A 19051-nucleotide genomic window follows, 5' to 3' on the forward strand; every position below is an offset into this window, starting at 1 on the left:
CCACTAAGGATAATTTTGACTGTTGTCCAGTGATCTACTCTTAGATCACTATCGTACTCCCTTGCTTAACACAGTGTAGGGTATACAATAGATCTGGTACATAGCATGGCATACTTTATAGAACCTATGGCTGAGGCATAGTGAATGACTTTCATTCTCTTTCTATCTTCTGCCGTGGTCGGGCTTTGAGTCTTACTCAATTTCATACCTTGTAACACAGGTAAGAACCCTTTCTATGACTGTTCCATTTTGAACTACTTCAAAATCTTGTCAAGGTATGTACTCATTGAAAAAAACTTATCAAGCGTCTTGATCTATCTCTATAGATCTTAATGCTCAATATGTAAGCTGCTTCACCGAGGTCTTTCTTTAAAAAAACTCCTTTCAAACACTCCTTTATGCTTTGCAGAATAATTCTACATTATTTCCGATCAACAATATGTCATTCACATATACTTATCAGAAATGTTGTAGTGCTCCCACTCACTTTCTTGTAAATACAGGCTTCACCGCAAGTCTGTATAAATCTATATGCTTTGATCATACTATCAAAGCGTTTATTCCAACTCCGAGATGCTTGCACCAGTCCATAGATGGGTCGCTGGAGCTTGCTTATTTTGTTAGCACCTTTAGGATTGACAAAACCTTCTGGTTGCATCATATACAACTCTTTCTTTAAGAAATTCATTAAGGATTGCAGTTTTGTTATCCATTTGCCAGATTTCATAAAATGCGGCAATTGCTAACATGATTTGGACAGACTTTTAAGCATCGATACGAGTGAGAAAATCTCATCGTAGTCAACACCTTGAACTTTGTCGAAAACCTTTTGCGACAATTCTAGCTTTGTAGATAGTAACACTACTATCAGCGTCCGTCTTCCTCTTGAAGATCCATTTATTTTCTATGGCTTGCCGATAATCGGGCAAGTCAACCAAAGTCCATACTTTGTGCTCATACATGGATCCCATCTCAGATTTCATGGCCTCAAGCCATTTTGCGGAATCTGGGCTCACCATCGCTTCTTCATAGTTCGCAAGTTTGTCATGGTCTAGTAACATGACTTCCAGAACAGGATTACCGTACCACTCTGGTGCGGATCTCACTCTGGTTTACCTACGAGATTCGGTAGTAACTTGATCTGAAGTTACATGATCATTATCATTAGCTTCCTCACTAATTGGTGTAGTAGTCACAAGAACAGATTTCTATGATGAACTACTTTCCAATAAGGGAGATGGTACAATTATCTTATCAAGTTTTCTACTTTCCTCCCACTCACTTCTTTCGAGAGAAACTCCTTCTCCAGAAAGTTTCCGAACTTAGCAACAAAAGTCTTGCCTTCGGATCTGTGATAGAAGGTGTATCCAATAGTCTCCTTTGGATATCCTATGAAGACACATTTCTCCAATTTGGGTTCGAGCTTATCAGGTTGAAGCTTTTCACATAAGCATCGCAGCCCCAAACTTTCAGAAATGACAACTTTGGTTTCTTGCCAAACCATAGTTCATAAGGCGTCGTCTCAACGGATTTTGATGGTGCCCTTTTAAACGTGAATGCAACTGTCTTTAATGCATAACCCCAAAACGATAGTGGTAGATCGGTAAGAGACATCATAGGTCGCACCATATCTAATAAAGTACGGTTATGACGTTCGGACACACCATTATGCTGTGGTGTTCCAGGTGACGTGAGTAGTGAAACTATTTCACATTGTTTTAACTGAAGACCAAACTCATAACTCAAATACTCTTCTCCATGATCAGATCGTAGAAACTTTATTTTCTTGTTACGATGATTTTCCACTTCACTCTGAAATTCTTTGAACTTTTCAAATGTTTCAGACTTATGTTTCATCAAGTAGATATACTCATATATGCTCAAATCATCTGTGAAGATCAGAAAATAATGATACCTGTCGCGAGTCTCAATATTCATCGGACCACATACATCAGTATGTATGATTTCCAACAAATTTGTTGCTCGCTCCATTGTTTCGAAGAACGGAGTCTTAGTCATCTTGCCCATGAGGCATGGTTCGCAAGCATCAACTGATTCATAATCAAGTGATTCCAAAAGCCCATCAGCATGGAGTTTCTTCATGCGCTTTACACCAATATGACCTAAACAGCAGTGCCACAAATAAGTTGCACTATCATTATTAACTTTGCATCTTTTGGTTTCAATATTATGATTATGTGTATTACTACGATCGAGATCCAACGAACTATTTTCATTGGGTGTGTGACCATATAAGGTTTTATTCATGTAAACAGAACAACAATTTATTCTCTTACTTAAATGAATAACCGTATTACAATAAACATGATCAAATCATATTCATGCTTAACGCAAACACCAAATAACACTTATTCAGGTTCAACACTAATCCTGAAAGTATATGGAGTGTGCGATGATGATCATATCAATTTTGGAACCACTTCCAACACACATCATCACTTCACCCTTAACTAGTCTCTGTTTATTCTGCAACTCCCGTTTCGAGTTACTAATCTTAGCAACTGAACTAGTATCAAATACTGAGGGGTTGCTATAAACACTAGTAAAGTACACATCAATAACATGTATATCAAATATACTTATGTTCACTTTGCCATCCTTCTTATCTGCCAATCACTTGGGGTAGTTCCGCTTCCAGTGACCAGTCCCTTTGCAGTAGAAACACTTAGTCTCAGGCTTAGGACCAGACTTGGGCTTCTTCACTTGAGCAGCAACTTGCTTGCTGTTCTTCTTGAAGTTCCCCTTCTTCCCTTTGCCCTTTTCTTGAAACTAGTGGTCTTGTCAACCATCAACACTTGATGTTTTTCTTGATTTCTACCTTCGTCGATTTCAGCATCACGAAGAGCTTGGGAATCGTTTCCGTTATCCCTTGCATATTATAGTTCATCACGAAGTTCTACTAACTTGGTGATGGTGACTAGAGAATTCTGTCAATCACTATCTTATCTGGAAGATTAACTCCCACTTGATTCAAGCGATTGTAGTACCCAGACAATCTGAGCACATGCTCACTAGTTGAGCGATTCTCCTCCATCTTTTAGCTATAGAACTTGTTGGAGACTTCATATCTCTCAACTCGGGTATTTGCTTGAAATATTAACTTCAACTCCTGGAACATCTCATATGGTCCATGACGTTCAAAACATCTTTGAAGTCCCGATTCTAAGCCATTAAGCATGGTGCACTAAACTATCAAGTAGTCATCATATTGAGCTAGCCAAACGTTCATAACGTCTGCATCTGCTCCTGCAATAGGTCTGTCACCTAGCGGTGCATCAAGAACATAATTCTTCTGTGCAGCAATGAGGATAAACCTCAGATCACGGATCCAATCTGCATCATTGCTACTAACATCTTTCAACACAATTTTCTCTAGGAACATATCAAAATAAACACAGGGAAGCAACAACGCGAGCTATTGATCTACAACATAATTTGCAAAATACTACCAGGACTAAGTTCATGATAAATTTAAGTTCAATTTAATCATATTACTTAAGAACTCCCACTTAGATAGACATCCCTCTAATCCTCTAAGTGATTACGTGATCCAAATCAACTAAACCATGTCCGATCATCACGTGAGATGGAGTAGTTTCATTGGTGAACATCACTATGTTGATCATATCTACTATATGATTCACGCTCGACCTTTCGGTCTCCGTGTTCCGAGGCCATATCTGTATATGCTTGGCTCGTCAAGTATAACCTGAGTATTCCGCGTGTGCAACTGTTTTGCACCCGTTGTATTTAAACGTAGAGCCTATCACACCCGATCATCACGTGGTGTCTCAGCACGAAGAACTTTCGCAACGGTGCATACTCGGGGAGAACACTTCTTGATAATTAGTGAGAGATCATCTTATAATGCTACCGTCAATCAAAGCAAGATAAGATGCATAAAAGATAAACATCACATGCAATCAATATAAGTGATATGATATGGCCATCATCATCTTGTGCTTGTGATCTCCATCTTTGAAGCACCATCGTGATCACCATCGTCACCGGCGCGACACCTTGATCTCCATCGTAGCATCGTTGTCGTCTCGCCAATCTTATGCTTCCACGACTATCGCTACCGCTTAGTGATAAAGTAAAGCATTACAGCGCGATTGCATTGCATACAATAAAGCGACAACCATATGGCTCCTGCCAGTTGCCGATAACTCGGTTACAAAACATGATCATCTCATACAATAAAATTTAGCATCATGTCTTGACCATATCACATTACAACATGCCCTGCAAAAACAAGTTAGATGTCCTCTACTTTGTTGTTGCAAGTTTTACGTGGATGCTACGGGCTTAAGCAAGAACCAATCTTACCTACGCATCAAAACCACAACGATAGTTTGTCAAGTTAGTGTTGTTTTAACCTTCGCAAGGACCGGGCGTAGCCACACTCGGTTCAACTAAAGTTGGAGAAACTGTCACCCGCTAGCCACCTTTGTGCAAAGCACGTCGGGAGAACCGGTCTCGCGTAAGCGTACGCGTAATGTCGGTCCGGCCGCTTTGTCCAACAATACCGCCGAACCAAAGTATGACATGCTGGTAAGTAGTATGACTTATATCGCCCACAACTCACTTGTGTTCTACTCGTGCATATAACATCAACATATAAAACCTAGGCTCTGATACCACTGTTGGGTTTCGTAGTAATTTCAAAAAAAATTCCTATGCACACGCAAGATCATGGTGATGCATAGCAACGAGAGGGGGGAGTGTGATCTACGTACCCTTGTAGATCGACAACGGAAGCGTTAACTTGGTTGATGTAGTCGTACGTCTCCACGGCTCGACCGATCAAGCACCGAAACTATGGCACCTCCGAGTTCTAGCACACGTTCAGCTCGATGACGATCCCCGGACTCCGATCCAGCAAAGTGTCGGGGAAGAGTTCCGTTAGCACGACGGCGTGGTGACGATCGTGATGTACTACCGTCGCAGGGCTTCGCCTAAGCACTGCTACAATATTATCGAGGACTATGGTGGAAGGGGGCACCGCACACGGCTAAGAATATGATCACGTGGATCAACTTGTGTCTAGGGGTGCCCCCCTGCCCCCGTATATAAAGGAGCAAGGGGAGGAGGCCGGCCGACCCCTATAGGCGCGCCAGGAGGAGTCCTCCTCCTACTAGGAGGGGGAAATAAGTGGGGAGGGAGAGGGAAAGGGGGGCGCCGCCCCCCCTCTCCTAGTCCAATTCGGACCAAGGGGGAGGAGGCGCGCGGCCCACCTCTGGCAGCCACTCTCTCTCTCCAGTAAGGCCCATATGGCCCATTACTTCTCCCGGGGGGGTTCCGGTAACCCTCCGGCTCTCCGGTTTTCTCCGAAATCACCCGGAACACTTTCGGTGTCCGAATATAGCCGTCCAATATATAAATATTTATGTCTCGACCATTTCGAGACTCCTCGTCATGTCCGTGATCACATCCGGGACTCCGAACTAACTTCGGTACATCAAAACTCATAAACTCATAATATAGCTGTCATCGAAACCTTAAGCGTGCGGACCCTACGGGTTCGAGAACAATGTAGACATGACCGAGACACATCTCCGGTCAATAACCAATAGCGGAACCTGGATGCTCATATTGGCTCCTACATATTCTACGAAGATCTTTTATCGGTCAGACCGCATAACAACATACGTTGTTCCCTTTGTCATCGGTATGTTACTTGCCCGAGATTCGATCGTCGGTATCCTATACCTAGTTCAATCTCGTTACCGGCAAGTCTCTTTACTCGTTCTGTAATACATCATCCCGCAACTAACTCATTGGTTGCAATGCTTGCAAGGCTTAAGTGATGTGCATTACCGAGAGGGCCCAAAGATACCTCTCCGACAATCGGAGTGACAAATCCTAATGTCGAAATACGCCAACCCAACATGTACCTTTGGAGACACCTGCAGAGCTCCTTTATAATCACCCATTTACGTTGTGACGTTTGGTAGCACACAAAGTGTTCCTCCGGCAAACGGGAGTTGCATAATCTCATAGTCATAGGAACATGTATAAGTCATGAAGAAAGCAATAGCAACATACTAAACGATCGGGTGCTAAGCTAATGGAATGGGTCATGTCAATCAGATCATTCACCTAATGATGTGATCCCGTTAATCAAATAACAACTCTTTGTCCATGGTTAGGAAACATAACCATCTTTGATTAACGAGCTAGTCAAGTAGAGGCATACTAGTGACACTCTGTTTGTCTATGTATTCACACATGTATTATGTTTCCGGTTAATACAATTCTAGCATGAATAATAAACATTTATCATGATATAAGGAAATAAATAATAACTTTATTATTGCCTCTAGGGCATATTTCCTTCAATGACGTCCTCGCCTTCTTGATCCAGCAAGAGGAGCGAAGTAGTAGATGAGTTCCGGCAGCACGACAGTGTGGTGGCGGTGGTGATAAAATATTTCCGCGGAGCTTCGCCAAGCACAACGGATTTAGAGCGAGGATGAACTAGAGGGAGGAGATTAGAACCACACTGGGCTTCTAATTATGAGGATTAGAGGTAGTTAGGGCTAGCTCTAATTAGTCTACTAGGACCAACTAGAGGAGGCTCAAAAACTTGTGTTATAGGGGTTAGCCCTGCTCCTCTATTTATATGTTGATCTCTGGAGTCATTACTTGGGGAGAGGGCCTCCCCAAAGTCTTGGAACGTAAGGAAGAGTCCTTCTCGGATTCCAGTACCAGACGCCACGGTCCTCGGTGTCTGGCCCAGATGCCATGGTCCTCGGCGTTTGGCCCAGGGCTAGACGCCAGGGTCCCTAGCATCTGGTCCCGACCTCCACAAAACTTCCTTTTGCACTGACCTAAAGCCCTGTGGGCCTTACCCCCTGGCCCAACCATATCATCCTATATATCAATCTTTACCTCCGAACCATTCCATAGCTCCTCGTCATGTCTGTGATCTCATCCGGGACTCCGAACAACATCCGGTCACCAACATACATAACTCGTATAATACTATATCGTCAACGGACGTTAAGCATGCGGACCCTGCGGGTTCGAGAATGATGTAGACATGACCGAGATGCTTCTCCGGTCAATAACCAATAGCGGGACCTGGATGCTCATATTGGTTCCTATGTATTCTATGAAGATCTTTATTGGTCGAACCTTTATGACAACATATGTAGTTCCCTTTGTCCGTCGGTATGTTACTTGCCCGAGATTTGATCGTCGGTATATCCATACCTAGTTCAACCTTGTTACTGGCAAGTCTCTTTACTCGTTCTGTAATACATCATATTGTAAGTAACTCCTTAGTCACTTTTCTTGCAAGCTTCTTGTGATGTTGTATTACCGAGAGGGCCTAGAGATACCTCTTCGTCATACGGAGTGACAAATCCCAGTCTTGATTCACGCCAACTCAATAGACACCTTCGGAGATACCTGTAGAGCACCTTTGTGATCACCCAATTACAAAGTGACGTTTGATAGCACACAAGGTATTCCTCCGGTATCTGGGAGTTGCGTGATCTCATGGTCGAAGGAATATGTATTTGACATTAAGAAAGCAGTAGCAAAAACTAAATGATCATATGCTATGCTAACGGGTGGGTCTTGTCCATCACATCATTCTTCTAATGATGTGATCCCGTTATCAAGTGACAACACATGTCTGTGGTTAGGAAACCTTAACCATCTTTTGATTAACGAGCTAGTCTAGTAGAGGCTTACTAGGGACTTAGTATTTGTTTATGTATTCACATATGTATTTAAGTTTCCGATCACTACAATTATAGCATGAATAATAAACCTTTATCATGATTAAGGAAATACTCCCTCCGGTCCTTTTTACTCTGCACATTGGTTTTGCCAAAAGTCAAACTTTGCTAAGTTTGACCAAATTTATATTAAAAATTATTAGTATCTATAATATCTAATAAATATAATATGAAAATATATTTCAAGATGAATCTAATGATATTAGTGTTGTTATGTGAATGTCTATAATTTTTTATATAAACTTGGTCAAAGTTGGATGAGATTGACTTCGGACAAACCTAATATGCAGAGTAAAAAGGACCGGAGGGAGTATAATAATAACCACTTTATTATTGCCTCTAGGGCACATTTCCAATAGTATCCCACTTGCACTAGAGTCAATAATCTAGATTACATAGTAACGAATCTAACACCCACGGAGTCTTGGTGCTGATCATGTTTTGCCCGCGGAAGAGGTTTAGTCAACGGGTCTGCCACATTCAGATCCGTATGTACTTTGCAAATTTCTACGTCTCCATCCTTGACCTTTTCACGAATGGAGTTGAAGTGTCGCTTGATGTGTTTGGTTCTCTAGTGAAACCTGGACTCCTTGGCTAAGGAAATTGCTCCAGTGTTGTCACAAAAGATTGACATTGGACCCGATGCACTGGGTATTACACCCAGATCGGATATGAACTCTTTCATCCAGACTCCTTCATGCGCTGCTTCTGAAGCAGCTATGTAGTCCACTTCACATGTAGATCCCGCCACGACGCTCTGCTTAGAACTGCACCAACTGACAACTCCACCATTCAATATAATTGTGTATCTGGTTTGCGACTTAGAGTCATCCGGATCTGTGTCGAAGCTAGCATCGACGTAACCCTTTACGACGAGCTCTTCGTCACCTCCATAAACGAGAAACATATCCTTGGTCCTTTTTAGGTACTTCAGGATATTCTTGATCGTTGTCCAGTGATCCACTCCTGGATTACTTTGGTACCTCCCTACCAAACCTATGGCAAGTCACCCATCAAGTCTGGTACACAGCATGGCATACATTATAGAACCTATGGCTCATGCATAGGGAATGACTTTCATTCTCTCTCTATCTTCTGTTGTGGTTGGACTTTGAGTCTAACTCAATTTCACACCTTGCAACACAGGCAAGAACCCTTTCTTTGACTAGTCCATTTTGAACTTCTCCAGAACTTTGTCAAGGTATGTGCTTTGTGAAAGTCCTATTAAGCGTCTCGATCTATCCCTATAGATCTTGATACCCTATAGATCTTCACAAGCAAAAAACAACAACTAACATTGGGACTATGTCAATAGGTTAGTCCCAAAAAATGATATAAAAGTTGCTATAAAATGATTGTAAAACATCCAAGAATGATAATATAACAGCATGGAACAATAAAAAATTATAGATACGTTGGAGACATATCAAACATAAGAAGAAATTGTTGGTAGGGTACGAAACCACCTCGAAGCTATTCTTCCTGATCGATCGTGTTTGTACTAAAATAACACCAAGTTATCCTTCCCGATTGATCTATCAAGAGTTCATACTAAAATAACACCAAGTTATCCTTTCCGATCGATCTATCAAGAGTTCGTACTAAGATAAAACCAAATAATTTCATATTCATAGTACTCAATCCAACACAAAGAACCTCAAAGAGTGCCCCAAGATTTCTACCGAAGAAACAAAGACGAGAACATGCATTAGCCCCTATGCATAGATTACCCCAATGTCACCTCGGGAATCCGCGAGTTCAGTGCCAAAACACATATCAAGTGAATAATATGGTACCCCATTCTCACCATGGGTATACATATCAAGACATACATAAAGTGTTCTCAAATCCATAATAGTATTCAATCCGATAAGAACAAAATCTCAAAGGGAAAACTCAATTCACAACAAGATAGAGAGGGGAAAACACCATATGATCCAACTATATTAACAAAGCCCTAATACATCTCCAACGTATCTATAATTTTTGCGTGTTCCCTGCTGTTATATTGTCATTCTTGGATGTTTTACAATCATTTTATAGCAACTTTATATCATTTTTGGGGACTAACCTATTGACATAGTGCCAATTGTTGTTTTTTACTTCACGGAATATCAGTACCAAATTGAGTCCAAACGCAGCAAAACTTTTTGGAGAATTTTTCTGGACCAAAAGACACTTGTTGGGCCAAAGAAGTACCAGAGGGGGGCTCCGAGGGGAGCACAACCCATCTGGGTGCGCCCTGGTGGATTGTGCCCACCTCGGCCGCCTCCCGCACCGCCTCTTTGCTCTATAAATACCCCGAAAATCCAAAAACCCTAGGGGAGTTGATGAAACACAATTCCAGCCACCGCAAGTTCCAGAACCACCAGATCCAATCTAGACACCATCACAGATGGGTTCATCGTCCTCATTGGTGCCTCTCTGATGATGCGTGAGCAGTTCATTGTAGACCTACGGGTCTGTAGGCAGTATCTAGATGGCTTCCTCTCTCTCTTTTGATTCTCAATACAATGGTCTCTTGGAGATCTATTTGATGTAACTCTTTTTGCAGTGTGTTTGTTGGGATCTGATGAACTTTGAGTTTATGATTAGATCTATTTATCCATGAAATTTATTTGAGTTTCTTTGATCTCTTATATGCATGATTACTTATAGCCTCATATTTCTTCTTCGAATCTTTGGTTTAGTTAGGCCAACTAGATCGATTTTTCTTGCCATGGGAAGAGGTGCTTTGTGATGGTTTCGGTCGTGCGGTGTTCTTTCCCAGTGATAGAAGGGGCAGCAATACACGTATTGACCATTGCCATTAAGGATGACAAGATGGGGTCTATTCCTACATAAATAGATCTTACATCATTTCATCATTCTTATTGCATTACTTCGTTTTTTCGTGAACTTAATACACTAGATGCATGTGTTGGGGAACGTAGTAATTTCAAAAAAATTCCTACGCACACACAAGAGCATGGTGATGCATAGCAACGAGAGGGGAGAGTGTGATCTACGTACCCTTGTAGATCGACAACGGAAGCGTTAACTTGGTTGATGTAGTCGTACATCTTCACGGCCCGACCGATCAAGCACCGAAACTACGGCACCTCCGAGTTCTAGCACACGTTCAGCTCGATGACGATCCCCGAACTCCGATCCAGCAAAGTGTCGGGGAAGAGTTTCGTCAGCACGATGGCATGGTGACGATCTTGATGTACTACTGTCGCAGGGCTTCGCCTAAGCACCGCTACAATATTATCGAGGACTATGGTGGAAGGGGGCACCGCACACGGCTATGAATATGATCACGTGGATCAACTTATGTCCTTAGGGGTGCCCCTTGCCTCCGTATATAAAGGTTCAAAGGGGGGGCGGCCAAGAGGAGGCGCGCCAGGAGGAGTCCTACTTCCCCCTTTCCTAGTTGGAATAGGATTCGCGGAGGGGGGGAAAGAGGAGAGAGAGGAGGAAGGGGGGCCGGCCCCCTCTCCTTGTCCTATTCGGACCAATGGGGGGAGGGGCGCGCGGCCCATCTCTGGCCACCTCTCCTCTCTTCCACTAAGGCCCACTAAGGCCCATATACCTCCGGGGGGGGGGGGGGGGTTCCGGTAACCTCCCGGTAATCCGGTAAAATCTCGATTTCACCTGGAACACTTCCGATATCCAAACATAGGCTTCCAATATATCAATCTTTATGTCTCGACCCTTTCGAGACTCCTCGTCATGTCCGTGATCACATCTGGGACTCTGAACAACCTTCGGTACATCAAAACGCATAAACTCATAATATAACTGTCATCGAAACCTTAAGCGTGCGGACCCTACGGGTTCGAGAACAATGTAGACATGACCGAGACACGTCTCCGGTCAATAACCAATAGCGGGACCTGGATGCCCATATTGGTTCCTACATATTCTATGAAGATCTTTTATCGATCAGACCGCATAACAACATACGTTGTTCCCTTTGTCATCGGTATGTTACTTGCCCGAGATTCGATCGTCGGTATCCTATACCTAGTTCAATCTCGTTACCGGCAAGTCTCTTTACTTGTTCTGTAATACATCATTCCGCAACTAACTCATTAGTTGCAATGCTTGCAAGGCTTAAGTGATGTGCATTACCGAGAGGGCCCAGAGATACCTCTCCGACAATCGGAGTGACAAATCCTAATCTCGAAATACGCCAACCCAACATGTACCTTTGGAGACACCTGTAGAGCTCCTTTATAATCACCCAGTTACGTTGTGACGTTTGGTAGCACACAAAGTGTTCCTCTGGCAAACGGGAGTTGCATAATCTCATAGTCATAGGAACATGTATAAGTCATGAAGAAAGCAATAGCAACATACTAAACGATCGGGTGCTAAGCTAATGGAATGGGTCATGTCAATCAGATCATTCAACTAATGATGTGATCCCGTTAATCAAATAAAAACTCTTTGTCCATGGTTAGGAAACTTAACCATCTTTAATTAACGAGCTAGTCAAGTAGAGGCATACTAGTGACACTCTGTTTGTCTATGTATTCACACATGTATTATGTTTCCGGTTAATACAATTCTAGCATGAATAATAAACTTTTATCATGATATAAGGAAATAAATAATAACTTTATTATTGCCTCTAGGGCATATTTCCTTCAGCATGCTGGATAGGGGTCGATGTGTGGAGTAATAGTAGTAGATGCAGGCAGGAGTCGGTCTACTAATCTTGGACGTGATGCCTATATAATGATCATTGCCCGGATATCGTCATAATTATTTGAAGTTATATCAATTGCAAAACGGTAATTTGTTTACCCGCCGTATGCTATTTTTCTCGAGAGAAGCCACTGGTGAAATCTGCGGCCCCGGGGTCTATTCTTTATCATATTTGCTTTGAGATCTATTTTTATTTGCTTTTGCGTTCAGATCTATTATTCTAAAACCCCAAAAATACCTTGCTGCACTTTTTCTTTCTTTATTTTATTTTTTTCATTGCGAGATCTATTTATCCAAAATCATACAAACCAATCTATCTTTTACCCGAGGGGGATTGACAACCCCTCTCACGCGTAGGGTTGCAAGTATTTGTTCTTTGTGTGCAGGTACCGTTTACATAGTTTTGCTTGGTTCTCCTACTGGTTCGATAACCTTGGTTTCATAACTGAGGGAAATACCTACCGTACCTATATTGCATCATCCCTTCCTCTTCGGGGAAACACTGACGCAGACACGAGCCATCAAGCCCGCGATACATCAAGATCGTGACATCACAAGAACAAGAGAGAGAGAGAGAGATTAAACACATAGTGTCATGGATCTAAGACTGACAGTAGAATGGGGGGTAGGTATGAGGAGGCAGGGTCCTAGCTATGGCGAAGTTGTACACACGAGTTTTACGAGTTCAGGCCCTTCGCGGAGGAAGTAACAACCCTACATCTCGGTGCCCTGAGGCGGTCGACTGGATTACGTATGTGTGTGTGTGTGTGTTTACAGAGGGTGCAAACCCTTGTCTCAGTGGAGGGGGGTGGCTTATATAGAGTGCGCCAGGACCCCAGCCAGCCCACGTTACAAGGGGTTTAAGGTACATAAAGAGGTGGCGTTACTGGTAACGCTAGCCTTAAATGACTTAATGGCCTTAAAGATTACAGGGTGGACGCTTGCCCGTTGCTGTTCTAGAAGACTCCTGGTCTTCAAACAGGTCGAATGGATTCTTGCATGGTCGAATGATCGAGTGGTCGAGTGACCCAAAGAAGGAGGGGTCTTCGAGTGACTCGTAGGTCGAGTGGATTGCACTCGACACCTTTGTTGGACCCTCCCTGTTGTCTCTTGAGCTTCTTTGCTTCTAAGACAGTGACCTTGGATAGGACGTATAGGTCAAGCCTATTACCCTACCCCAGGTCTATGTCCTCATCATTAGCCCCCGAATGGATTGAGGTCTGAGTGAAAAGAAAGTTGAAGTTGATCTTGCTTCGATCAGAACGTTTATCAACTTTTTATCTCTGAACGGAAGTCAATGTTGGAACTTCGGCTTTGTTTCAGTCGCCTTGATCGATTCAGAAATTGTCAATTGGTTTTATAACGTCACCCGTCGAGTGTTGTCTTTGACGTGGAATCTTTGGCGTGATTGTTACGGCAGATCCCGGATTTCGCGGGATTCGAAAATTCAGGGGAAGCGCGCCGGGCGGAGCGCACCGTGGCGAGCGGAGTGGATAAACAGGAACGTTTCGATTTCCATGCCACCTTTTTTGCCACGTATCCCGTGTGCAACTGTTGGGGGATTTGACAGGATCACCCGGGCCCATGCGTCAGCACTCGGAAGTGGGCCTTTAAAAGCGACGAGGCCGAGGCGTTTGCACTGTGCGCGTCCATTCTCCTTCTTCCTCCTCTTGTTATCCCACCACATCCGGCTTCTCCACTCTTGACGCCGCCGCTCCACCGCCATGGGGAAGGAAAACACGGCGGTGCTAGAACGCGCGAAGAAGGCGACGGGGGCGGCGAAAAGCAAGAAGACAAATCGGGGATCTTTGTCGCGCTCGGGGCTGCCGTCAGGTTGGATCCAGGGTGATTGGATCCGATCTTCGATTTGGCAGGAAGATTTGGATGAGCTGGCTGAGTCCGGATTGATCATCCACAAAGCTTCCCGGATGCCAGAGGGGGAGATGGAACCGCAGCCGCGGCCGGGTGAGTGTGTTCTGCTAGCCACCCATGTCGACTATGGTTTCTCGCTTCATCGCACCCTTTTTCCGGGGTTTATTGAATTTCTTCGGGGCCCAACTCCATCATTTTACTCCCAACACCATCACATATCTTGCCGCGTTTGTGTCCATGTGTGAGAATTTCTTGGGGTGTCGACCGCACTGGGGTCTTTTCAAGCATATTTTCACCATCCGATCCCAGACGGTGAAGAAAGCAAATTCGAATGACAAGAAAACCCATGTTATCCAGATGTGTGGGGGTTTGGGTATCTAGAAGAGGAAGAGAAGTTATTTTCCTTCGACGACTCTTCCTGAGTCGGCCAGAGGCTGGCAGTCGACATGGTTCTACTGCAAGGATATCACGACTCCAGGCTAGTCGACTGGACTTCCTCCTTTTTCTTTCGACCGTGTTCAGACTCCTTCCTCGTTGAAAGTGACTGCCGCGGAGAAGGCGGAGACAGGCATGCTGGTCGAGAGGGTGGTCCAGCTGATCAACCAAGGCTTCACTGGCATGGATTTGTTGGAGGTGTTCCTCAGTCGGTGCATTCAACCGCTCCAGGCCCGTGACCACTCCATGTGGATGTATTCCGGCGCTGGCGACACTGCTCGGGTTCATCCAGAGGAGGTGCCGGCCAAAACAGTGGCCCAATGACTAGCGAGCATCAACAGAAACAAGGACAACCCCAGGGGCACCAGGAGAGTCGACTCTTTCAGCAACAGCAACCAGCCAGATAAGGTTTGGCCGATATGATCAATTGCATTTGGATGCGTTTTCCGACTATTTGTTAATCTGACTGATTTCCACTCGACTTCTTGTCTTGTAGATTTACACAGAGATGTACTCAATGCCCAATGGTGAACAAGCTTTGGAACAGGACCATGAGGGCGAGGGCAGCGCGGAGGAGAGTGGTGAATGGGAGTCACCAGACGACGATGATGAAGATGAGAGCGATGAGTCAGACGACGAGGAGGTAGTCGACTCACCGCCTCGTTCAGAACGTCGATCCAAGCAACACCATGATCCCGTGGGCAGGCACGGTAAGGCTGTGGCCTCGAGCGTTCCATCTCAAAAGCGCGCTCGGTCTTCGACTCCAGAGCTGGCTGAGAAAGTCACCAAGCAGCCCAGGACCAATCCCTCGAATGCCCGGAAGACCTTGCCTAAGATCAAGATGGATGTTCTTGTTGCTTCTGGGTAAACGTTCTTCCCGTGTTTCTTTGCTTCGACTGATTCCCCTGTCCTCACCGAGTGGATGATGAACTTTTCTAGCCCGGCCTTTGCCGCGACTGATATGGATATCGACAAGGTACCAGATGACGAGGAAACCGATGATGCAGCTACCTCCAAAGCCAGTAAGTCTGCCCGACTCAAATTTATTTGGTCGACTGGGCTGTTCGTTAGTTGTCTCTCTGATTTTTCTTGTTTACTACAGCTCCATGAGATGTTGTTGTGTTTCCGTACGATGAAGAAGAAGTGCCTCTGAGGGAAAGGAGGAGGAGGGACCACGAACTAAGCAGGAAAGCGCCTGAGGTTCAGGTTTCTCAGTCGACATTGATGCCTGGGACGACGGTCGAGCGATCCGCAGATCCGGCTCGCACCAACGTCACTTTAGCTATCCCGCTGTCGACTGACTGTCCATCAGGGTCAACTGCTCAGACCCCTGTTGCTCCAGTACAACTCCACGCATCAGACCCAGCGGGTGCTTAGACTGCTCTTCCATCATCGCTTTTCACTACGTACCAAACTCCAAACGACCCACCGAGTGCCGCCAAGGAAGCTCTTCTTCAGTTGAATCTTGTGATGGGACAGATGAAAGTGGTGCACGAGGCCAGTCAGGTGGCCTTCAACGCCGACGCTGCTCTGCAGACCAATGTCCAGGTTAGTTGATTTCCGACTGATCTTACTTCTCATCCACCCACTGGGGTTTGTCTGCCCTAAAGTTGTATAGGTATTCCACTTGAGTCGACTTGGATTGAGTCGATTGAATTTTTGAACTAGTGGGGGCACTCTGAGTGCACCCACTGGGTGTAGTCCCCGAGACCATAGTTGACTGCGGGCAGTCGACTATGGTCTGAGAATCTGAATTTTCTCACTCGGCTTGGGCGGGTCATGCCGAGTGAAAATCTGAACCAGTGGGGGCACGCTAAGTGCACCCACTGGGTGTAGTCCTCGAGACCGTGGTGGACTGCGGGCAGTCGACTATGGTCTGAGAACAACTGTCTTCGCTTCTTTCTCTCTTTTTTGACTCGAGCTGGGTAGACCATGCGGAGTGTTGAATCCAACCAGGCGGGGCACGCTAAGTGCACCCACTGGGTGTAGTCCCCGAGACTACCATTGAATGTTTGATTCGGCGGTAGTCTTAGAGTAACTTTCACTATGATGCTCTTTTGTTTCTGTCGACTGATATGCCTTATATATTGACTGCACAAATCTTGTGATCTTAGGGCTCAACTTTCTACACTAAACAAGCAGCAAATCAGCCTCAAACTTGATCTGGAACTGGCCAATAAGAATCTCAAAACTGCTCGTGACAAAGTAGCTGCCATGGGAGGTAACCAATCATCAACTGTCCATCTTACGACTGGCACTTTTCCTTTCCATTTTTATGAACCGAGTGATTCCACTCGAGCAGATGTACGTAGTAAAAACCGTCAACTCCAAGCTCGTCTAAAGAATGTTATTTCTTTAGAGAAAATGAAGCAGGCTCTGGAGAAGAAGGATCTGGATCTTGCTGCCGTGCAGAAGGAGGCGCGAGAGAAAACAGCACTTGCTGACAAGAAGCTTGCTTCAGTCGGCAAGTCAGAAGAAGAGAACTCCAAACTAAAGACTGCTGTCTCCGATGCCAATCGGGAGGTCGAGCGACTGAAGAAAGACAAGGACAAGCTGTCTGACGAGATTGGGAGCCTCAAAGCCAAGAAGGGCGAGTTGGAGTCTTATCTTGTGATGCCCCCGATTCAATCGTACACTAATCATACACGCAAATGTGTACAATCAAGATTAGGGGCTCACGGGAAGATATCACAACACAACTCTAGACACAAATTAAAATAATACAAGCTTTATATTACAAGCCAGGGGCCTCGAGGGCTCGAATACACAAGAGTCAGCGGAAGCAACAATATCTGAGTACAGACATGAGTTAAACAAGTTTGCCTTAAGATGGCTAGCACAAAAGCAACAACGATCGAAAAGGCAAGGCCTCCTGCATGGGAGCCTCCTAACTAATCCAGGTCGTCAGCGGCCGTCATGTAGTAGTAGGCACCCTCGGGGTAGTAGTAGTCATCATGGTGTCGTCTGGCTCCTGGGATCCGTCATCTGATCGCAACAAACGGGTATAGGGGAAAAGGAGGTAGCAAAGAAACCGTGAGTAATCATCCAAAGTACTCGCGAGACTTACATCAGATCTAAACTAAGTATGCATCTGTATCAAAGGAAATGGGATGCATCTGTGGACTAAACTGTGGAATGCCAGAAGAGAAGGGGAAAGCCTAGCCTATCGAAGACTAGCATCTTCAAGCATCTTGCAGCATTTAGAAGAGTACATATCAACATAATGTAAAGTAGTAGTGTTAACAACCTCGGCCAGAGATCCTTTCTCGACTCCCTGCGAGAAAGCAATCCCAGAGACATACTATCCATTTCTCATCACAAGTATCCAATACTAGTTGTATCGATCGGGATACAACTCCAAGTGTCCATTACCATAGGACAGGCTATCGATAGATGTTTTCTTCCCTACAGGGGTGCACCAACTTACCCACCATGCTTGATTAACTCCGCCCGGGCACACTTTCCTGGGTCATGCCCAGCCTCGGCCAAACAATACACCGCAACCCGACCTAGGCTTAATAGAGAGGTCAGCACGTCGGACTAAACCTATGCCCCCAGGGGTCTTGGGCCATTGCCCCGGGAACTCCTGCACGTTGCGTGGGCGGCCGGTGAGCAGACCTAGCTACCTCCTTAAAAAGCAGGAGCTTACCAGTCCAACCCGGCGCGCGCCGCTCAGTCGCTGACGTCTAATAATCTTCGGCTGATGCATACGGCACAGAACGCCCATACAATGCCCACGTGATGGTTAGTGCTATCAGGCCAGAGGCCCCTCGGATCAAATATCCAAACCGTTAGTGCGTTGGCAGTGCGGTCACGAGCAAAGACCCACGAAAGATGTGACCCCGTCACCCCGTCTCGAGTACTTACGGCAAGGGCTAAGAATGCCCGGCCACGCCTCGTAATTATCTCGCGGGCACCCTCAACCCGTCTCCACATCACTCGCGGGTACCCCTCAGGGTCAACCCGTCTCCACATCACTCGCGGGTACCCCTCAGGGTCAACCCGCCTTTTCAAGTAACAGTTGTAAAGTCCAAGTATCCGTGTGTCCAAACATCAAGGGGAAAACCCGAGGAATCACCCCCGGTGAATTCCACTCGATGTAATCATCAAGGTGAACGTAAGAGGATCCACCCTCGAGGTTCACACTTGAGGGGTTGCACGACAGAGGTGTATCGGAAGTGGTTAAGGAGGAAATCACCCTCGATGACCACGACCGAATAGCTACGCTACAGAGATCTCATCAGGAGTGATGTATGAGGTTCCACCCTCGGCACTCG

This window comes from Triticum urartu, chromosome 4A (assembly GCF_056163025.1).
Source record: "Triticum urartu cultivar PI428250 chromosome 4A, HENAU_Tu73, whole genome shotgun sequence".
Lineage (NCBI taxonomy): Eukaryota > Viridiplantae > Streptophyta > Magnoliopsida > Poales > Poaceae > Triticum > Triticum urartu.